Genomic DNA, 24,280 nt, shown 5'->3' on the forward strand with positions numbered 1-24,280 from the left:
AAAAGCATGGATGTTTTTTGATGCATAATGTGGCTTTTTTTTAAACTTGGCCTCCTGTAAATGATCTTGGCATTCATTATACTTCTTGGACAGACGATCTGCATGTTGATAGGGCAATTACATGGCTTTGTCCTGAGAGACCAAACCAGTAATTTCCAAAAAATAGTGCATGCATGGTATTAAACCACAGTGTGCAATTGTTAAAATTGTTCCACACCACTGGAGATTAAAAAAAAACACTAGGTAGCCTGTTGTATGTGCAATATGCACATCTAGTTCATTTGCTGAAAATATCATTTTTTGGCTAAAGGTTTGGGTAGTTATTTGAGGATGACTGAGCTTATCCTGCTCAGAATTTTAATTTAATAGTAATCAGCAATTCCAGATGGGAAGGAGGGTAAGTGGAATTCTTTTACTCCCCTCACCTTGCCCTTGAGCAAAGTGATTAATTTCAAATGGTCTTAAGCCAATTGAATCAGTCCTCGGGAAATCAAGAAATAGCTGGATGCTGTGTTGCCTGACAACATTCTGACCGTAATACTGAAAACCTGTACTCCAGAATGTGCTGCTTACCGAGCTGCACTGTTCCAGAACAGCTACAACATTGGTTTGTTCCTTCAGTGTTGCCAGGTCAAAATCTTGGAGCTCCCTCCTTGACAGCATTGTGGGTCCACCTTCACCTAATGGACTGCAGCAGTTCAAGGAGGCAACTCATCACCATCTTCTCAAGGGCAAATAGGGATGGGCAATAAATCTTCCGCACCCCACGATTGAATGAAAAATGACTGTGATAGCCCCCCTTTTTGATGGCAATTTTTAACCTTGCAGCAAGCTCTCTCTGATGTTTAAATCAAACTTGTTGTTTATTTACTTTCAAATCTGAGATGTTTTTTGGGACTTTACAAATGCATGCACTAAAGTTTTGAGGGACGTCAGCACATGTGGCATAGGGAGAACATTGCCAGCCCCAACCCTACAGACATGTTTGCAGGGACACATATATATGGAATAAACATAACAGAAAATGGATTTACAACTATTAATGTTAAAACCAATGCAGTAGTTATTAATTCACATGGAAGCGAGAGAGAGTCCAGTGATGGTTTCTCCACTCAAGTGTTAAAGGTCAGGTGATTTTAGACAACTGAAGGTTAGGAGTTACAGAAGTTCTTTTAATTTGACTAGGACAAATCAAAATGTTTCTTAAAGACTGAAAAATAATTTATTTTTCAGACAAATACTAGATTTGAAACAGACTTGGACTTGAAGTTGGCTTAGCTATTAGTTGGAGTGTTGCTTGGTATTCTCTTTTCGCATGATATAAGTACAATCAGGCTTATTGTTCGTGTGGACTCTGGCTGTGGTGATATCACTAGGTTAGATTTTTAGCAGGTTGAAGCAAGATTCAGAAACCTATACATATTGCTTTTTAAAGATGAGGATTTTTCACTATTTCGTGGAACTATTTCAGTTTCAACTTAGCAATTAGTTCCTTTCTCTCTGGTAAAGGATCCATTGCTCACCAAAAGAAAGAGATTGGACAATGTGCACCGTTTCAAGTGCAGTAATGACTCTCCCTTTGTTATTAATTCTCATTGAGATGGAAGGTCCCTGCCCTCATTGTATTTGCAAAGTGGCCATGCAATTAAGTGTGAAATTCCACACATATGATGAGTTCGATTTGTCCACTGAAGGTATCTTCAACTTTAGTCATCTTGTGGCAATCATATTACGTTAGCAAAGTCCAAGTCAATACTACCGAATAAACTATGATTAAAAAAAACAATTTCTGGTGTCTTTGACAATTTATGTAACAGCACTAATGAAGTTATTGACTTAAATTATTGATCCTAAGACTGGGGTCTTAAATTTAAATTCAAGAAACTTTGATAGTATGAGGCATGAACTGGCTATGATAAACTTGGGGAATGTCATTTAAAGGGGTGACAATGGACAGGTAATGGTAAATATTTACAGAGTGCATGGATGAGCTACAATTATTGTTCATTCCTGTCTGGCACAAAAATAAAGCAGAAATGGTGGCCTGACCATGCCAAACAACGCAAATTAGGAATAAGGAAGGGGAATGCAAATTGGCCAAAAAAGTAACAGACCTAAGGATTGGGAGCAGTTTAGATTTCAGTATAGGAGGGGGAAAATAGAGTGCAAGTGTAAGTTTGCAGAAAATGTACAAACTGATTGTAAAATCTTCAATAGTTATGTGAAGAGAAAAGAGATTAGTTAAGACAAATTAAATCTGTTACAGTCAGAAATGGGGTAAGTCATAATGGGGAACAAAGAAATGGCAGACAGTTTGGTTTTGTATTCACGTGGGAGGACACAAATGACATCCCAAATGTGATGAGTGCACACAGGGTCTGGTGAATGGAAGGAACTGAAGGAAATCCATATGAGAGTAGGGAAATGGTGTTGGGGAAATCGATGAAAGACTGATAAACTCCCCAGATCCTATTAACTGCAATAATCTATGTCCCAGAGTATTTAAATAGTGGTTATGTTGGTAGTCATCTTGCAAGATTTTATCAAATTTGGAACACTGTCCTTGGATTGGACAGTAGTTAATATAACCCACTTATTTAATTAAAAAAAGGGAAAATAAGGAATTCTTATCCAGTTAGCCTGATACAGGTAGTGGGGAAAACATTAGAGTCTTTTATAAAAAATTTATACAGCATTTGGAAAACAGTGCTAGAATTGGACAGAGTTAGCATGGCTCTGTGAAAGAGCAATCAATGTTGACAAATCTATTCAAATTTTATGAGGATGTAGCTAGCAGAGTTGATCAGACGGAGCTGGTTGGTATGGTTTATCTGAACTTTCAGTAGGCTTTCAGTAAGGTCTAATACAAGAGATTAACACGTAAAACTAAAGTGCAAGAGATTGGGGTTAGTGTACTGACAGCGATAGGAACTGTTTGGCAAACCAGTCACTGAAAATAAATATGCAGGTACAGTAGGCAGTGAAAAATGTAAATGACATTTTGTCCGTCATAACAATAGGACTTGAGTACAGGGGCAGGGATATCTTCCTGTACCGTACAGTGCCTTGATGAGACTACATGTGGTGTATTAAATGTTGTTTTGGTCTCCTTATCTGAGGAGGGATGTTTTGGCTATCGAGTGAATGCAACAAAGATTTACCAGACTGATTCCTGGGATGGTGGGACTGATGTTTGAAGAAAGATTGAAGCAGTTAGGAATATATTCTCTGAATTTTGGAAGAATGAGGAGGAATTTCCTAGAAACTGGTGAGATTCTGCAGGGCTAGACAGGATGAATGCAGGAAGTATACTTCAACCAGGAAGTCCAAAAACAGGGCTCACAGTTTAAGGGTAAGGGTTAGACCATTTAGGACTGAGGTGAGAAACAATTCCTTCAACCAGAGTCTGTGTTGAGTCTGTGGAAGTTTCTACCACAGACAGCAGTTGAATCCAAAACATTTAATGTTTTCATATAGTTCTTAAGGTTAAAGAGATCACACAGTTTGGGCAGAAAGCAGCAACAGAGTACTGCATTCGATGTTCACCTTTGATCAAATTGAATGATGGAGAAGGCGAGAAGGGTCAGTGGCCTATACCTGGACATATTTTCTATGTTTCAATAATTCATTGAACTAGAATCACTTATAAATTGGAAAAACATGTTGGTTCAGAAGGTGGTAATTTGCAAGAAATGATTGTATAGTTTGCTTTGTTTTGGTACAGTAGGGTGCTATTTCAAGTCTGGCATCTGATACCATTTTGTGTGTGGAGCATGATGGGATGATATTTTGTTCATAGTTAATCTAGGTAGATTGTATTGTGACTGAGGGCAGACCTGATCTGACTCGAACAGAGCAATTTTCAATATGGTGCTCTAGCTAATATATTCTCATAGTTGTCCATAGCTGGTCACGCTTTAAGGGGAAGATGGAGATATTGTCAGTTCTATTTTCTGCTGGTTATTGCTGAGCTAGAAGCACCTGCATTTTTGTACTGCTAATGAAAGTTGAAAGTGCTTAAAGGAAAGGGAGCGTCATGTGTTAAGGGTCATCATTTTCACTGTGTTCAATTTATATCTCTTAATCCTAATAGATTTTATAGTTTTCATCCAATTTAGCCCATGACCTGACGAGAAGAATGTACAGAGGTAATATCTGAGGAGGACAAACTGCTGGATGCAGGGGTGGGGGGCTTAGGCATGTGAAAAAGACTCTCAGTTGGACACCATCCTCACAACTGGTGTTGGAGCAAATCTCTGACCTCAATGTAAGCCAAGAGCAATATGTATGCCTGCTTACCGTTCCAGGTGGCTTCTTGCTCCATGCCAGTGTAAATAAAGGTGACTGTGCTATGTACTTTCCTTCTTCCGCCTGCAACCACTGACGTCTTGCCTTTTGCTATCCATGGTAATTTAAGGAGGTGTCTGATTTCCTGTACTTGACAAAAGTGGAACACGTTCTGTGCTCTCTTTCCAGAAAGAAGCAGATGAAGCCCATCCATTCCTTTATCACAGGATCAGGTTTTCTCATGATTCAGGTGCGGTTGACTCCCCGTGTGTTACTTTGCAAGTGCAACCTATACATTTAGAGAGGTATTAAATGGGATTCCTTGATGCCTAGCTAATGTTCGACTATTGTCTGTGATCCTGGCAGCATCTTCCATCTGCTCAAATTTCCTGTGCAATCAGGAATTAAGCCATGGTGGAAAAATAAAAGAATGATGATTGGGTGATGAGTACTGTTGTGTGGCTACCTAGGTCACAACCATGAGCAATAGTATATACATGAGTGTTATTTATGAAATGAGAGATATGCTGCTACACAATATTATCTAGCAAACCAATGAAGTGTATAAGCAAAACATCCACTGCCTAGACTCTTCTGGAGGAGCCCTGCAATACCTAATAGAGCATGTCACAATTCATCACGATGTGCTATATCCTACGCAGTCTTACTGTCATAACACAAAACAGACATTTCAAACCAACTTTGTCAATTCGCACAAAGGTAAACCTGGCCAGTCCTTTAATGTTTGTCTTCCATGAGCCTTGTCTGGTTCAATGCTATTATGCAGTGCAATCCCTGTGACTACAGCATGGTAGACTGGAAACTTTCACATTAGAACTTGCAGAGCAACTTCATACAGCCCTGGCCTAGAAGGTCCAGCTTGCAACACCCCAGTCAGGGGAAAGATCAGGTTGTGCTGGCTGATGGGCGGCCATAAATGTACTGGTTGAGTGGCAGTGGGGTGGGGAGTTGGCAGTGTTGAGTGGAGGTACAAATACAGTTATCTTGACAGGAAAGCAAGCTCAGGCTCCACACCAGTCATTGCTTCCCTCACCTTGGTCAGAACCTCAACAAATCCACTAGTGTGTGAGAGAATGTAACCCCTTTGAGCACTGATATTCGCAGCGACGGTGGCAGCAATCTGAGATTGATGGCATCAAGGCGTGCTATTGGAGTTTACATGATACTGTCTGAGCTTTCAGTGGAGAACTGGGTGGTTACTGCTTGTGCTGCTGTGAAAATTGAGATGTTGGCCGTCAGGTGCTGCAACTTGTTCAGGATCATAATCTTGAAGGAATTTAATCCCATTGTTAGCCATGACATTATGGCCAGTTCAGTGATTGCCATCACCACCACCTCTGATGAGGACATTAGTACGTTTTATTATGCTTTCCACCCCACCAGTTAGCTGCTTCCATCTGTGTTGTTTACTTGCTCCAACTGCAGAGAGAAAAATGCCTGTCATTGTGTGTGCTGTGATCTTTTTGGATAACTTAGTTGCCGGGGTCAATTAGCTGGTAGGTGTATGCCACAAGCTACACGATGTAATTATGAAGTCTGTAGCATTGCTGAGTGTTTGAGGATGCGGTGAACTTACAAATATGGAATATGAAATAAAAACAGAAAATGCTGGAAACATGTCTGGCAACATTGGTAGAGGGAGAAAGAGTCAAAGTTTGTGGTCATGAGCTTTCATCAGAGTCCACAATATGAAACATGAATTCTGGTCCAGTCAAACTCCTTGTCATCTTTAAGAAGTACAGGCTGACATTAAGTAGCACAGGTTAGTTTCAACCACATGCTGCCCTCTAGATTCTACACTCACTGTTCCAGCATGCAGCCATTCAACAGCATAATTAGATCTGGCTGCATGCTGCAACAGGGTAACTGAGCAGGCACTATGAGGTTTGTATCATCCCAGGATCAAAACAAGTTTGCAGAGGTTAATCACACATCATTAGTGAAATTCTATGGGCAACCCAGCTTTGCCCAGTATATGTTTTGGAATGTTCATTTCTGCACTTGTACATTTCACTTAAATCCCTTATGCTAGCAAGAATGTTTTTCCCTATCAGGTAAGTTCTTTCACTTGCATCTCATGAACATCACATCTCCTTAAAAAGAGAATGTGTTAATGTATTGAAGTGCACATGGTCACATGAGTTGCCTGTTTGAAGAGTTTGCTCGCAAAGACCACAAAGCAGCTATGTATCGATTCTCTGAATTCATTGTAACGAAAGAAAGTTTGATTAATGGGAGCAGATGGGCAAGTTTAACTCTAAATCTTTGCTCATTTGTTTAGAACAATTGCCCATTAAAATATATGGCTTTTAAAACAATAGTGATTTGAGATACTTAAGACCACGCAACCATAAGGTGTAGGAGCAGATGTAGCCTTTTAGCATATTGTGACTGCTCTGCCATTCAATGAGATCATGATTGATCTGATCATCCTGAACTCCACTTCCCTTTCTTTTCCCTATTTCCCTATCTTTATTACATGCCTGGTTAAAAATCTGTCTCCCTCAACCTTGAATATGCTTTACAGCACAGGCTTGATAGCTTCTATGGTAAAGGATTTCACAGATTCACTACCCTTTGAGAGTAGAAAATTCCTTCTCATCTCCATCTTAAATGATTAACCCCTTATTCTAAGATTATGCCTTCTGGTCATTGACTCTCCCACAAGGGGAAACAACCTCTCTGCTCCTACTCTTATCATGACCCCTAAGAATCTCGCTTGTTTCAATAAGGTCACCTCCTAATCTTAATTTCAATGAGCACAAGTCCAACCTAAACAATCTGCCCTCATAAAATATTCCCTCCATATCTAATATCAGCTGAGTGAACCTTCTCTTGACTGCCGTCATATCCGGTGTTTCTTTCCTTTGACAGAATTCCAGCTGTGGTTTGACTAGTGCCTTGGATAGTCCTAGCAAAAGCTCCCTTTTTTTTACTTTGTTCCTTTTGAAATAAAAGGGCAATATTCCAATTGCCTTCCATATTACCCATTAAACTTGAATGCTAGTTTTTTGTCATTCCGTAAGAAGGACTCCAAATCCCTCTTTTTGTAGCTTTCTATATTCTTCCTATACTTAAATAATATTCAGCTCCTCTACTCTTCCTGCCAAGTGCATACTCCTCACTTTTCTACATGATGTTCTATCTGCCAAGTCTTTATTCGTTCACTTTAACTGATCTACATCAATCTGAAGGTTCCTCACCACTTGCTTTCCCATCTAATATTGTGTCATCCATACCCTTAGCTATGGTTCATTAATGTTCTCCTCATGCAAAGCAAAAGCATTTAGAATGATCACTGATCATAACCATGCATGGCATCAATCTTTGATATCATGACCTGTTTATATTCCACACATTTTTAGTGTACTGTATGTAGAGATGTTTGTACAAATAATCCATCAAAGTGGAGCTTGTAAGGAGACATTGGAATCAAAATATTGTAGCAATGAGTATGATCCAAATCTGTTATATTGTTCTTCCCATGCTCCCTAATCATTTGTATGATGAGCGAGACTGAGTATTTCATATCTAGGATGTCTGAATTATTTCTTAAAATAAAAATGAAGCATCAGCAAATCCTTTGTGATCTATGTGTCTGTCCTACAGTATTTGTATAAGACAGTAAGAATGTTTCGCCAAGTGCTTTAAGAATTAAATGCTGTAAAAATATATTTCTAATACCAAATGCTGTTATTGGTTTGCACAGTGCCTTGGTGATTGCTTTCCAATGTCATTGCTTTGAGTAAGTAACCAATCTCAACTAATGTTTTTTTTTAGATTAGATTAGATTACTTACAGTGTGGAAACAGGCCCTTCGGCCCAACAAGTCCACACCGACCCGCCGAAGCGCAACCCACCCATACCCTACATTTACCCCTTACCTAACACTACGGGCAATTTAGCATGGCCAAATCACCTGACCCGCACATCTTTGGACTGTGGGAGGTGAAAAGAAAGAGTGAAAAGTTTGCTTTTATATAGTGCCTTTCACAATCTCTCGACCATCCCAAAGTATCATGGCCAATGTGGTACCATTTGAAGTGGAAGCATTTCAGAATGTAGAAAATATGGCAGGCAATTTACACACAGCAATCTCCCATGAACAACACCTAAGAACTTGCCTTCTTTAAAGATGATGCAGGGATAAATATTGATCAGGACATCAGGTGGAGGTATGACTTAGCCTGTGGCAAAGATTGAATATGAAGATAGGTTGTTTAGTGTGAATTAAACATTTAACTTTTTGTTTCTCTTGATGCTACAGTCAGCCTAATAAGCCCATGAAAATGTAGATCACCAAGTTGGATTAGTTATTCTTTGCTGCGATTTCTCCTTTCCAGATAGGGAGAAGTAATTCTTCCAGGAGTCCTGATGGCTACCTCTGTTCCTTGCTGGAAGTTCTCGTGTTTAGTTAGTGGTTGAGAGCAAGGTTAAACTTGACTCTACTGCACTATTTAGTGAAATAACTGATTGGACTAGCTGTCAAGGAAGGGAGAAATGAATGTAAGAAGCAAGTCAAGTTGACCATTACATGTGTAGTAGATTGTAAATACAAAGCATCGTAAAATGATTCAAACAGAGTTATTTTTTTTGAAAATTGTGATTAATCTTACAGTTGTCTTTGCCTGGCCTAAGCAAAGCAATTATTAAAGACCTGAATCTGGGCTGTGCCTTGGTTACGCTGCTCTTTGAACACAGTTAAACTACAGCTATTAATGCTTAACGAAATGGTCTCAGACATGGAGAGAAAAAGGATGATGCACTGTCCTTGGTATTACCCTAAGGAAAAAAAATTGATTCTGACCTTTCATGAAAAATCCTCTGTACAGATTAGATTAATAATTTGTACAGCATCAAAGGAGACCATTCTGTCCACGCAGTGATTTGATTCGTCCCACTCCACTGCGCATCTGCTATATCCTTAAGTTTTCCTACTTCAAGCAGTTATCTGGTTTCTTTTTGAAAATTGCTGTTGAATCATTATCCATTTCCAATTGTGCAGTTTTATTGCACATTTGGAAGCTGGGAGCAAAATACTAAAGCTAATAATATTTTAAAATTAACTGAATGATTGAGCTCTCCAACTATACAAAATCACAGTTATGCACAGCAGAAATAAATGAAGAAAGTACACGAGGACATAATTAAAACCGTGTGTTATTTGTGTGAGAATATTCCTTCCAGTATCTGGTTGAGGACAAATAGCTTTTTTGGTATGTAAGCCTGCTACCTGATTGAAAATTTCAAAATGGCCGTAGCTATTGTTGCGCTCTGTTGATGGTCCAAAAGAAAGGAGCACTTCTTTTTATAAGAACCCTAAAATTGAGCAGAATTATCTCCTCAAATGGCAATAAATAATAACTTAATGCACATAATATAGTAGTCCTAGGAAATTATCAATGTTGTTTATTCCTAAGTAAAAGATAAGAAATCATGTTGGTCATTGATTCACATTTGTGATTTTTAAAAAAGTTGACTAACCCGGAGAATGTCCTGTTAGATTGATAGACTAGTATGGTGCCCAATTTTTAAAAGATCGACCCAGGTTGCAAATGGTTTCCATTCCTGAGTTTGCTTGTAAGTCTATTTGTATGCAAATCAGAACACAATGCAGGATGCTATAGAGCAGCCTTTTGTAAGCACAGGTTTGAGATTTAAAATGACACTCCTATATGGGATAGCATTGCCAAGTACAAGTGTTCATAAGTCGGACGCTTCTAAATCGAGGACCGCATGTATATAGACTACATGGCACAGAAACAAGACATTTGGTTCAACCAGTTCATAGTGATATTTATATTCCAATTGAATGTCCTCCTATTTATCATCTAAATCCATCACTCTAACCTTCTATTCGCTTCTTCCTCATTTGTTTGTCTAGCTTTCCCCTTAAATATATTTGCTTCAAGCATTTCCTGTGATAGCAAGTTCCACCTTATCACCACTTCTTGGGAAAAGAAGTGTCTTCGATTTTCCCTATTGGATTCATGGTGACTACACAGCTGTTCATTCTCTCTGCTTTCACTCTATCAAAACTTTGCATATTTTTAAACTTCAGGTCATTCCTCAGCTACCTTTTTCAGGAGGAAAGATATTCAGCCTATTAATCCTTTCCAGATAGTCTTGCTTTTATGTTAAGTTTGTGGTCCTTGTAAATCTTCTCTACACCCTCTCGTGTGTGTGTGTGTCTCTCTCTCTCTCTCTCTCTCTCCCTGGTTTATAATTATGGTGACCAGAACAGGATGTAGTATTCTGATCCAACAAAGATATGTTAAAGATTTAACATAACTTCTTATTTTTCATTTCCATCCCGTTATAAATAGACTGGAGCTCATGGTTTGGTTTTTTTTATGGCCTTGCTTGCCTACAGTGAAGTGTTTAATCATTCTTATATCTGGAGTCTGAGATTGCTTTGATCCTCTACTCCACTTAGACTTGTATCTTCCACTTTATAAGTGACGTGTCTGTTCTTCCTAAACATATTTCACAGTTTTATATCCTGAACTTTATTTCATGTCCTCCTGTAATTTAAAGGAACATGAATAATATTTGTAAAGTGCACAGTTAGAATTTTTTTTTTAAATTCTCCATGTTAAATTTAAATGCAATGTGTTAGTCTGTTGCACAGCATTAAATTATTCTGAACACTGTATGAATGAACTTTAAACTAACATGTTTTGTTTATTATAAAGCGTATACAATGGAAAACATTATTCAATGTTGACTATTCTGCATTTTACCTCCTTCTCACTTGTTTCTGGATAATGCCTCAAATTTAATTTTTTTGATTGTTGTCATGGTGTCAGCCCTCTCAATCTCGATAACCTTCGATAGCACTTTGGCATCATGTTCACCAATTTCAGTTTCTTGCCCATTATCTATTCATTTACCCTATTGCTGCCAGTCTTGCCTTCAGTCAGCCTACCTTCCCAAATTTTGGAATTCCACTAAAGCAATAAGTTTTTCCTTCGTTGAAACACTTGTTAAAGTGCAATTATTTGAGCAAACTTTTGTTCACCGCTCTTAAAGCCTCCTTTTCTCTCAGGTTCAACTTTTCTCATAACTTTTCTCATATTGGGACATGTCTAATATTAATTTGATAAATAAGTTTGGGATGTCATGTTAGTAATGGTATGTAGCAATGATAATGTTGGACTTGCTGTTGCATACCCAGTGCACACTAAGTGCTAAGGCAATAAATCTGTTTGTGGGCTCTATCCAACATTTTAATTACACTTCCAATCTCCACTAAATCCATGTGGTCAATGTTGTCTCAGACACTACATAGAGGAAAATATCAATATGGTAGGAGAGAGAAAAAGCTATGGAAAAATATTACTTTTGCCAAGCATGGCAAGATCTTCACATGGGATTGCATAACCTGTGCTTTTCTGATTATCTCAAAAATTAACAAATGTGTTTGGTTTCCAAATGAGGAAAAAAAATCTTTGTGTTTGTGTGAAAGAGAGAGTCATATTCTGTGTTTGTCTATTTGTTTTAGCACCGAGAATATAACTTAATTCACCAGCTTAGATGTGTTGGTAAAAGAAATGTATGTTGAGAATCCTCCTATCCATTTCTACCTGTCCCTCTGGATCCAGAACATTTCCTGATACATGTTTATCTCCAGTTTCCCTGAAGATTTAACCTTCTTATTTCTAATTTAAATATTTCTAATTTGAATACTTCTAGTTTGCGCTTTATCAGCAAAGCAATAAATTTTTGACCAATCTCCATTTCTTCTATCTTTCTCTCTTTCCCTCCTGCCCCAGCACATCAAATTTATAATCATTATCCTCTATGGCCATTGTCCATTGTACTAATCTTCTATTGGCTTTCTTTTTTTGCTGTCCCATCAATGATAAAACATGGAGTCATCATGACAGATCACTGAATCATCTCATGTATTTTGTAAATGCCCTCAAAGTACTTTCTTTAACCATCAGCTTCAGTCCTTGTTTAGGGTTTGTTATTACCTTCTGAAGTGAAGGTACAATATGAATGCAATATGATTTCCTTTACCATATTATAATACAAACTGTACAACAGAGGATTCATGCCAAAGAAATAAGTTCATCAAAGCATTATCATTTTCTTGAAGATTTTCACCTTTTACTGAATTCCTGGTAAATGAATCCTCAGTCGTTACAATGCATGTAATTTAGAATCACAGAATGAGACAATGCTGAGGCTACTTGAACTCTCATGTTCGTTCCAGTCTCTTGAAGAGCTGGCCAATTAATACAACTGTTTCCCTTTTCTGGTACGTCTGCAAAGCTTACACCTTGAAGTATATCACAACTAAGTAATTGAAACTTCGAAGGAGACCATTCAGCTCATTATTCTAATGGCAGCTCGTCCATTCAGCTTGGCTTATTATGAAAGAAGAGCTGAGGAAGTTTTGTTTAGAAACTTGAGTATTTGAGCAGCACTGAAAGTCTTTAATTTTTATTTTGTCTCTAACATGGGCCGAAATCCATTGGTGTGCTCAGACATCTCAAAATCAAGCTACTGAGAAATCTATGTGTTGCTTTGGTAGAACGTAGTGAGAGAAACACACCCCTTTAAGCACAGAATGCATAAGTGTAGTTTGGAAAGAACCAAAATTTTGAACTCCTTTGAGCATGTTGTTTTTTAAATAACTAAATCTGTAGCTAACCACTAAAGAATGCTTCCCACTGCACTGTTGTCCTCCTGAACACATTGATGATTATACCATTCCAAAGTAATGATGATTTGATCATTAAGATACATATCTTCAGTCTTCCAGCAAATCAATCAATATGCATGCAATCCTTCTATTTCATGATTAGGTGTTCTAAATCATGTATGTATATATATAATAAAATATATTTAACATGCTCTAAGAATTTGCTGTGTTGAAACAGTGGCTAGCCACTTTTGATGTTGGTGACTGTTACACACCATTGATATTCTGCAAGCAATGTATGGTAATCTATTAAAAGAAGGCCATAGGTCTTTCAGAAATGATAAACACTCACTTTGAGGCATTTCAGTATAGTGCCAATAATGCATCCTTGAAGATGTAAACCACAACTGATGATGGACAGCTATGCTCAATGCTTTGCTTCACATTGACTAGTAATTCAATTCCACAGAGCATAGTTATTTCATTGGTGTGATCGTGCTGGATTTCATCAACCAAAATGAGTTGCAAACTTATATTTACAATGGATTTATTCAAAGTTTGTGAGAAAATTTGTAGCTCGGGTGCTCGTTGTTGTGGTTCTGTTCGCCGAGCTGGAAGTTTTTGTTGCAAACATTTCGTCCCCTGGCTAGGCGACATCATCAGTGCTTTGGAGCCTCCTGCGAAGCGCTTCTTTGATGTTTCTTCCAGTATTTATAGTGGTCTGTCCTTGCCGCTTCCTGTTGTCAGTTTCAGCTGTCCGCTGTAGTGGTTGGTATATTGGGTCCAGGTCGATGTGTTTGTTGATGGAGTTTGTGGATGAATGCCATGCCTCTAGGAATTCCCTGGCTGTTCTCTGTCTGGCTTGCCCTATGATAGTGGTGTTGTCCCAGTCGAATTCATGTTGCTGTTGTCTGTGTGTGTGGCTACTAGGGATAGCTGGTCGTGTCGTTTCGTGGCTAGTTGATGTTCATGTATGTGGATTGTTAGCTGTCTTCCTGTTTATCCTATATAGTGTTTTGTGCAGTCCTTGCATGGTATTTTGTGCACTACATTAGTTTTGCTCATGTTGGGTATCGGGTCCTTTGTTCTAGTGAGTTGTTGTCTGAGCATGGCTGTTGGTTTGTGTGCCGTTATGAGTCCTAAGGGTCGCAGTAGTCTGGCTGTCAGTTCAGAAACGCTCCTGATGTATGGTAGTGTGGCTAGTCCTTTGGGTTGTGGCATGTCCTCGTTCCGTGGTCTTTCTCTTAGGCATCTGTTGATGAAGTTGCGCGGGTATCCGTTTTTGGCGAATACCTTGTACAGGTGTTCCTCTTCTTCTTTTTGCAGTTCTGGTGTACTGCAGTGTGTTGTGGCCCTTTTGAATAGTGTCCTGATGTAGCTTCATTTGTGTGTGTTGAGTTGGTTACTTTCATAGTTTAGGACTTGGTCTGTGTGTGTTGTTTTCCTGTGTACCCTTGTGGTGAATTCTCCGTTCGGTGTTCTCTGTACTATCACGTCTAGGAATGGGAGTTGGCTATCCTTTTCTTCTTCTCTCGTGAATCGGATTCCTGTGAGTGTGGCGTTGATAATCCGGTGTGTTTTTTCTATTTCCGTGTTTTTAATGATTACAAACATGTCATCGACATATCTGACCCAGAGTTTGGGTTGAATTTGTGGTAGGACTGTTTGTTCTAACCTTTGCATTGTTTTGTTCGTATATCTGGTTGTTGAATGTGAAGTGTGTAGTGAGGCACAAGTCCAGTAGTTTAAGTGTTTGGATCCGCTGACCAGGTGTTTCAGTTTCTGTTGTAGTTCTTTGGCCAGTTTGTATGATGGTGTCCCTGGTAGTGATACTATGGGTCTGAGTGGGATGTCTGGTTTGTGTACTTTAGGTAGTCCATAGAATCAGGATGTGTTGTTGCTTTCCGGTTTCATTCTTTGTAGGTCAGCTTTGGTTATCTGTCCGTTCTTGGACATCATCAGAAATATACACATAGACAAAGAAGAAACCATGATCTCATTCGACGTGACGGCACTGTTCACTTCGATTGACAAAACCCTAGCCAGAGAAACAATAGCCAACCTACTGGACATACAGAACAGAAAACAGGACGCGGAACCTATCAACAAAGACGGCATACTTAAACTACTGGACTTGTGCCTCACTACACACTTCACATTCAACAACCAGATATACGAACAAATCAACGGCACACCCATGGGATCACCAATCTCGGGACTCATAGCAGAGGCAGTTATGCAAAGGTTAGAACAAACAGTCCTACCACAAATTCAACCCAAACTCTGGGTCAGATATGTCGATGACATGTTTGTAATCATCAAAAACACGGAAATAGAAAAAACACACCGGATCATCAACGCCACACTCACAGGAATCCGATTCACGAGAGAAGAAGAAAAGGATAGCCAACTCCCATTCCTAGACGTGATAGTACAGAGAACACCGAACGGAGAATTCACCACAAGGGTATACAGGAAAGCAATACACACAGACCAAGTCCTAAACTATGAAAGTGACCACCCCAACACACACAAACGAAGCTGCATCAGGACACTATTCAAAAGGGCCACAACACACTGCAGTACACCAGAACTGCAAAAAGAAGAAGAGGAACACCTATACAAGGTATTCGCCAAAAACGGATACCCGCGCAACTTCATCAACAGATGCCTAAGAGAAAGACCACGGAACGAGGACATGCCACAACCCAAAGGACTAGCCACACTACCATACATCAGGAGCGTTTCAGAACTGACAGCCAGACTACTGCGACCCTTAGGACTCATAACGGCACACAAACCAACAGCCACGCTCAGACAACAACTCACTAGAACAAAGGACCCGATACCAAACATGAGCAAAACTAATGTAGTGTACAAAATACCATGCAAGGACTGCACAAAACACTATATAGGACAAACAGGAAGACAGCTATCAATCCGCATACATGAACATCAACTAGCCACGAAACGACACGACCAGCTATCCTTAGTAGCCACACACACAGACAACAAGCAACATGAATTCGACTGCGACAACACCACTATCACAGGGCAAGCCAGACAGAGAACAGCCAGGGAATTCCTAGAGGCATGGCATTCATCCACAAACTCCATCAACAAACACGTCGACCTGGACCCAATATACCAACCACTACAGCGGACAGCTGAAACTGACAACAGGAAGCGGCAAGGACAGACCACTATAAATACTGGAAGAAACATCAAAGAAGCGCTTTGCAGGAGGCTCCAAAGCCCTGATGATGTCGTCTAGCCAGGGGATGACACGTTTTCAACAAAAACTTCCAGCTCGGCGAACAGAACCACAACATATAATGGATTTAAATTGTGATGATTGTCTTGCAATGTATTACCATGTACAGAACACAACTGGGTCTTTTTGATGACTTCCTAGATTATACTGTAAACCTTATGCCATTTGCATGTAATTTAATTCTGGTTTGGTTTGTACAGTCATTGGAGTGCATTTGTTAACTGATGAAAAAATTGTCAGGACTGTGGTATCTTCTTGAAGATTTTCTGTTATAGAGAGAGGTATAATAATACTTATGATCGTTCTTTTATGAATGCCTGGAAATATTGGTGATTGATGGATGTATTCCCTCAGATTGCAAAATATATCTAAGGCTTCATAGTGGTCTTAGTCATATACACCATGCCCTCCTTTGCTTTTGATGCTTTCTAACTATACCTTTCTGAGTTTTAAAGTTTAAATGTTCCTGTGTGATTGATTATCATGTTAATTATATTAATTTCAACAGCTCATTTATCATTTCCATTCTAAGTTGAGTGTCGCCCTGAAAAAATTTTGACAAATAGTTATCTGTTCATAAATACCTATAGGGGAATGCAAGTTGTCAAAATCCTGTATTAACTTTGTGTGATATCTTGATGGAACAATTACAAATGCTTTGTAACTTCTTCCTTCCCTGCAAATTTTCATGAAGCCTGCTCACCATCAATTTCTGGCAGAGTAAATATTCCTGGTTGGTAAAACTGTAAGAAATAATGATAAAGCAACCAAACCTGACACCATCTTATAAATAAGTAAACTGCATAATTATTACTGTGCAGAGGCTGTTAATGTACAGAAATAGAATAATGCATGGTGATACAATTAATAGCTAAAATTGACATTTTGAGGGCTTACCTATATCCCTGAAAAGATGATTGCTTTTAAAGGTTGTTAATGATTTAACTCAGCATTAATTGAAGATATTGGAACTGGCTGTGATCTCAGTGCAGTTGTTCTGTGAGCAGGGAAAAGGCAATATATACTTCAAAATGCTCTTTTAGTTTTATAGAGATACAATTCGTGAATCAAGGCCTTCCTTTTTGAAGGATTTCCATTTTCCACTTTGGTATGATTGAGAGAATTCAAGGAGCTTCTTGTGGATCACCTGTCAATTCTGAAATAACCTTTTGTTGATCAATCTGTTCAGGGATGTTATGATGACACAACTGGAACAGGCAAGATTTGAACCTAGGTCTTCTGGCTCAGAGGTATGGACAAAACCACTGCACCACAAGAACCCTGAAACAAAAGCATTCATTTTTCTAAATAATCTGTTCAGAGATGTTATTACACACTTCTGCAGCAGTTGGGACTTGCACCCGGGCCTTCTCCCTCAGAGATAGGGACATTACTATACCAAAAAAAAACGTTTTTCGGGTCACAAGCTCCAAGGTATTAGGAACCATCAGATATCGTTCGTCAACATGTTCAAATGTGTTACTAGACAACTCTGAAGGAGGTGGGACTTGAACATTGGTCACCCACATCAATGGTCGGGAAAATAACACTGCACCACAAGAATTCTGGAATAAAAAGGTTCTAATCTCTTGTGAAGTCACTTTCTCCTTCAGTGTCAATATCCTTTTAGATATTTTTAATCAACCTGTTCAGAGACATTAATACACACCTATGGGGGAGGTGGGCCTTGAACCTGTGCCTCCTGGCTCAGAGACAGAGGAACTACAGTTGCATCACAAAAGCCCTTTCTTGGGGTGTGAAGCTCCTGGATGTTAGAAACTCCAGATATTAGTAGTCAACCTGTTCAAATGTTATTATGCACCACTGGAAGAAGTGATGCTTGAACATGGGTTTCCTGGCTCAGAGTGAGGAACAATGTCACTGCAATCTGGAACAACAATGTTCAAGAACAAGTAGCATTTAGATGCAACTGTTTATTCCTGATATGGCCCATTCCCACTGTGCAGCTTGGAGGAATTTTTGCTCTTATACTTTAATTCCTTTATAATTAAAGTAAGCAATTCATGCTTTTTGGATTGGTTGCTGTACTGGCATATTAACTTTGAGATTCCTGTACAAGGACACTTGGGTCTCTCTAAGTGTCATAGTCTTGGATCATTTAATATTCTGCTTTTCTATTTCTCCTTCCAAAGTAGATCACGTTGCACTTCTCTACTGGACTGTGTGTGCCATGTTCCTGCCTACTCGCTCGATCTTTCTACATCTCTTTGCAATCTTTTTTTTGCCGTTCTCACACAGAACTTGTATAAGGGCACAGAGAAAATGAATCAAAGTAATTGGTAGAAATTGGAAGTAGTTGACAATCTAACACTGATCTTTTTGATACCAGAATAGATACAAAAAAAGGACCCTTTTATTCTTTCTTTTCTGCCCGTTATCCAATTGTCACCTTATGCTAATATTTTATTCCCAATCCCAGGAGCCCAGTATTTTCTTTGCTATTAATGTCAGACTAACTGGTCTATGGCTACGCTGTTTTCTCCTCTTCCTTTCATGAATATTTGAGTTAGGCCAAATTTATGGGGACTAATCTAGAATCTTGAAAAATGACAAGCAAAGTGTTCACTATTTGTGTAGTTGCCTTTTCGAAGTCCCAAGGGTGAAGACCATTGAGTATCTGGGCTCATCAACTTTATGTCCCAAAAACTTCTTCAACACTGTTTCTTTGCACATAATCAGTTTCTCAAGATTTTTGGATCCCTATTATTTCTGAAAGTTGATTTCTTGACTTCCATGGTAAAGACGGACACAAATTTCCTTATTCCCACTATAATGTTATATTATGTCTAAGACTCTACGACACTCAATTTACCAGCCCACTAATATTTATACCATTTTCAAACTTAGTGATCAACCCTCCTACATTCAAATCTAAATTATTTACATAAATCACAAACAACAAGCGCCCAACACTGACCCCTGTTGGATCCTTCTGGACACAGGCTTCCAGTCAGAAACGTCCCCCCACCCATCACCACCTGCTTCCTGCTATTCAGCCAATTGTAGACCCAAAGAACAAAAATGGAAATTGCTGGTGAAATTCAGCAGGTCTCTCAACATCTGATGAAGGGTTTTGATGAAGAGTCACCGGACTCGAAGTGTTAACTCTGCTTTTTCCCAGCAGGTGCTGCCTGCTGAGTGTCCCCAGGAATTTCTGTTTTTATTTCTGATCTCTCTCACCCATTTTTTTTTTATTTTAGTGGATGCAAGGAAATTTGGCAATTTTTGGATCTGCAATAAGTTGAGTGGCAGGAAGCAGAGAGTAATGATTGACTGGTGTTTTGCCAATTGGAGTGTCTCTATCTAATGGGGTCCCATAGGAGTCAATGTTGAGGCTGTTTGTGGTTTTATCTGAATGATTTAGATTTAATGTAGGAGGACTGATCAGTAAGTACGCAGATGATACAAACATTGGTGGAGTGGTAACTAGTGAGGAAGGTAGCTTTAGACGAGAAGAGGATATAGATAGTCTGATTGGTGGCAAATGAAATTCAATTCAGATAAATTGAGCAGAATGAACAAGGCAAGGGAATATAGAATAAATGGTTGGATCCTGTCAAGCACTGAGGGTCAGAGGCACCTTGGTGTACACGTTCTTTAACATATCTGGACAGGTGTATAAATAAGTTAGGAAGGCATACGGTATACTTGCCATTATTAGTCGAGGCACAGAGTTCAAGAGCAGGGAGGCTATGCTGAAATTGTATAAGTTGGTTAGCCCACAGTTCTGTATGCAGTTCTGGAATCCACATGATAGGAGGGATATGATAGCACTGGAGAGGGTGCAAAGGAGATTTACCAGGATGTGCTTGGAGAATTTCTGTTATAAAAAGAGATTGAACAGACTGGGGCTGTTTTCCTTAGTGCAGAGGAAACTGTTTGGGGTACATGGTTGAAATATGTAAAATTATTAGGGACATAGATAACATACACGATATAATTATAGTTCTATCTGAATTGTTTAATATCATATCAAAACTACTTAGTGTGTGAATTCCTTGAGTCTATCAGTAACCATATTTTGTAACCACTGTCAGGTTCAATTGAGACATGCAAGGTGGCATTGGATACTTGTTTCTGTTTAAATAGTATTCAGGCTGTGTGGAAAAGCAAGGAACTTTGTACTGAGTCCAAATACTTACAAGTGACTGTGCAAGCATGATGGGCTGAATGGCCCCCATCTGTCCACAATAATTCTGTAAGGCGAGTAAGCAATTCTTAAAAATTGCATGAATAACAGTACATGGCCAGTAAACCTGTTATTGCTCATGTTATTTGTTATTTAAAAGGAAAATCTTGTCCAAGACAATGCCTGTTCCTATTGTGAATATAGTCATGGTATCTTGAGGTTTCACAGAAATGTCGTGCAGGCCTTCTTTAAGATATTACCTGAAGAATGGATTTATACTGAGAAGACTCATCTATGGAAACACTCATGTACCTAAGCATGTTGTGACTATAGTTGGAGAGCAGTGTTATCATAATTCAATCTCGCTGCTGTCTGGCATCATCGCTGCTAGCACCATTCAGCCTGCATTCTTCTTTTCAAGAGCAGTTACAATTGACAAACATGTCATGAACAAGAGAAAATTACTTCAGTGCAGGATCCAGAGCATCCACTTTTTCTCCCCCATTATCAAAATTGTTCATCAAATGGCAATGCCTCTATTTGCTTTGCAGTATCCTCTTCACACAGCATCTTCCAAGCCCATGGTCACTGACATCGAGAAGCTCAAGAACAGCACACAAATGGAAACACCATCATATTCAAGTTTCCCTTCAAGCCTTGGACCATACCAACTTGAAAATATACTGCTGTTTCTTCAGTGTTGCTGGATGAAAATCTTAGACCTCACCCCCATCTACCCACCTCTAACAACAAAATCTTAGACCCCCCCCCCACTCTAAATACCAAATGAACTGAAAACAGTTCAACAAGGCAGCTCACCACCACATTCTCAAGGGCAACTGGATAGGGTTGGACACTAAATGCTGGTCCAGTCAGCAACCCTGTCATCCCATGAATGGACAAAAGAAAATCCACAAAGCATGATCAGCATAATTTTCAAGTTAAGCTTCATGCGTTTTATATTTTTATTTCTCTTTGCAAAGTGTTCCTCATGAACATTACTACATCAAAATGTACTGCCATTCATGGTCGGACTATGAATAAGTTGTGATCTACATTGGAGATCAATTAAGAGGTTATTTGCATTCACTGATTCAAAAGTTACATCTTTTGTTAGGGATAGTCAACGTGGCTTTGTGCGTGGGAAAACGTGCCTCACTAACTTGTTTGAGTTTCTTTGAAGAAGCAACAAGGGAGATTCATGAAGGCAGAGCAGTGGCTGCTGTGTATATGGGCTTCAGTAGGGCATTTGATAAAGTTACGCATGGTAGACAAGGTAGCAATGTTACATCACATTGAATGCAGGTAAATCTAGACGTTTGAATATGAAATTGGCTTGAAGGTAGGATACAGGGTGATGGTGGAGGGTTTATTTTTGGACTAGAGACCTGTGACCAGACATGTACTGCAAGGATCGGTGTTGGGCCCACTGCTTTTTGTCATTTATATAAATTACTTTGATATGAATATAGGAGGAATGGTTAGGAAGTTTGTAGATAACGCCAAAATTGATGGTATAGTGGATAGCAAAGAAGGTTGCCTCAGAGTGCAACTGGACCTTGTTAAAATAGTCAAGTGGGACGAGGAGTGGCAGATAGTGTTTAATTTAGATGAATGTGAGGTGCTGCATTTTGGAAAGGCAAATCAGGCAGGACTTATACACTTAATGATAAGGTCCTAGGGAACATTGCCGAAGGAAAAGACCTTGGGGTGCGGGTTCATAGTTCCTTGAAAGCAGAGTTGCGGGCAGACACTGTAGTGGAGAAAGCATTTTGTATGCTTACCTTGATTGGTCAGTGCAATGAGTATGAGTTATGATGTCATGTTGCAACTGTACAGGACATTGGTTAGGCCACTTTTGGAATATTGCATTCAGTTCTGGTCTCCTTGCTATAGGAAAGATGTTTTAAATCTTGAAAAGGTTCAGAAAAGATTTACAAGGATATTGCCAGTGTTGTAGGGTTTGAACTGTAGGGAGAAGCTGAATAGACTGGGCCTATTTTCCCTGGATGATCAGAGGCTAAGGGGTAACTTTATAGAAGTTTATAAAATCATGAGGGGCATGGATAAGGTGAATGGTCAAGATCTTTTTCACAAGGTAGAGGATTCCAAAACTAGAGAGTATAGGTTTAAAGTGGGATGGGAAAGATTTAAAGGGACCTAAGGGGTAACTTTTTCATGCAGAAGGTGATGCATGTATGGATTGTGCTACTGGACGAGGTGATGGAGGCTGGTACAATTACAACATTTAAAAGGAATCGGGACGGGTATACGAATATGAAGAGTTTAAATGGGTATAGGCCGTGCTGATAAATGGGACTAGATTAATTTAAAATTTCTGGTCAGCATGGACTAGACAGACTGAAGAGTCTGCGTCTGTGATGTATGTCTTTACGATTCATTGACTGTATCTCGTCAAGGTTTGTTCAAAGGAGATAGATCTGAGAAGGTTTTAAAAAGTAGAGAAAAAATAGCTCTGTATAAAGTTTCCCAGGAACGAGTACATAAAAAGTTGAAACACTGCAAACAGGAAGGGCAGTAGGAGGACAAATGCAGAGTAAACTGGAATGAGAATAGTGTGTTGAGGATGTCACTACAGAAACTAGCCGGGTGAAGATGGATAGATTTAAAGACAATTATTAAAATGTTGAATTCAAGGCATTATGGAATGGCATGGTAAATGTGAACATGGTGAATTATGACTAAGATTTAGTACAAGGTAGCAGACTTTTTGTAGTGTCTTGAACAAACAGCAATAAGATCAGAGACCATAAGACATGGGAGCGAGATTCAGCTATTTGACTTAGAGTTTGCTCTGCCATTTAATCATGACTGTTTATATTTTTCAACCCCATTCTCCTGCTTTCTCCCTCTAACCTTTTGATCCTGTTACAATCAAGAATGTATCTCTGCCTTAGATACACCCAATGGCTTGGCCTCCACAGCCTTATGCGGCAATGAGTTCCACAGATTCACCACTTTCTGGTTGAAGAAATTCCTCCTCATTTCAGTTCTAAAGGGTACTCCCTTCACTGTGAAGCTGTGTCCTCTGATCCCGGTCTCTCCTAATGGTGGAAACATCTTCTCATGCTCATTCTAGCCAGGCCTCTTAGTATTCCATAAGTTTCAGTGAGATTCCCCTTCGTCATTCTAAATTCCATCGAGTACAGACCCAGGGTCATTGACCACCCCTCACATGACAAGCCCTTCATTCCCAGAGTCGTTCTTGTAAACCTCGTTTGGACCCCTCCAAGACCAATACATCCATCCTTAGGTATGGAGCCCTAAACTGCTCATCATATTCGAAATGTAGTCTGACTACATTTACTTGTACAATCCCTTTAGTACTCTTGTTTATTCGCCCTCTTTAAATGAATGCTAATATTGCATTGCTTTCCTAACTATCACTGAACCTGCATGTTAACCTTAAGAGAATCCTGAACTGTCCCTTTGAGCTTCAGATTTCTGAAGCTTTTCTCTAATTAGAAATAGTCTGTGCTTTTATTCCTATCAAAGCATAACCTAACACTTTCCCACATTGTATTCCAACTGCCACTTCTTTACCTCCTCTCCTAACCTGTTCAAATCTTCTGCAGCCTCCTCACTTCCTTTACAATACCTGTCCCAATATCTATCTTTGTATCATCTGTAAACTTAGCAACAATGCCTTCTGTTGGCCATCTTTTATCTAATTTGCTCGATAATCCTTTGAAGAAATGTAGCAGGTTGGTCAGGCATGACCTCCCCTTGACAAAGCTGTGCTGACTGAACCCTATTTTGCCATGTACTTCCAAGTACTCTGTGCACTCAGCCTTAATAATGGGTTCTAAAATCTGAGCAGTCACTGATGCCAGGCTGATCAGTCTACAATTTCCTATCTTCTGCTTCCCTGCCT

General features: G+C 39.3%; 1 protein-coding gene across 1 annotated transcript in view; it reads left to right on the forward strand.

Moving 5' to 3' along the window:
- The window catches only part of LOC132822490 (protein bassoon-like), a 296,266-nt gene that overhangs the window by 43,900 nt on the left and 228,086 nt on the right, over positions 1–24,280 (forward strand). The gene's annotated exons all lie outside the window — the stretch shown is intronic.

This window comes from Hemiscyllium ocellatum, chromosome 14 (assembly GCF_020745735.1).
Source record: "Hemiscyllium ocellatum isolate sHemOce1 chromosome 14, sHemOce1.pat.X.cur, whole genome shotgun sequence".
Lineage (NCBI taxonomy): Eukaryota > Metazoa > Chordata > Chondrichthyes > Orectolobiformes > Hemiscylliidae > Hemiscyllium > Hemiscyllium ocellatum.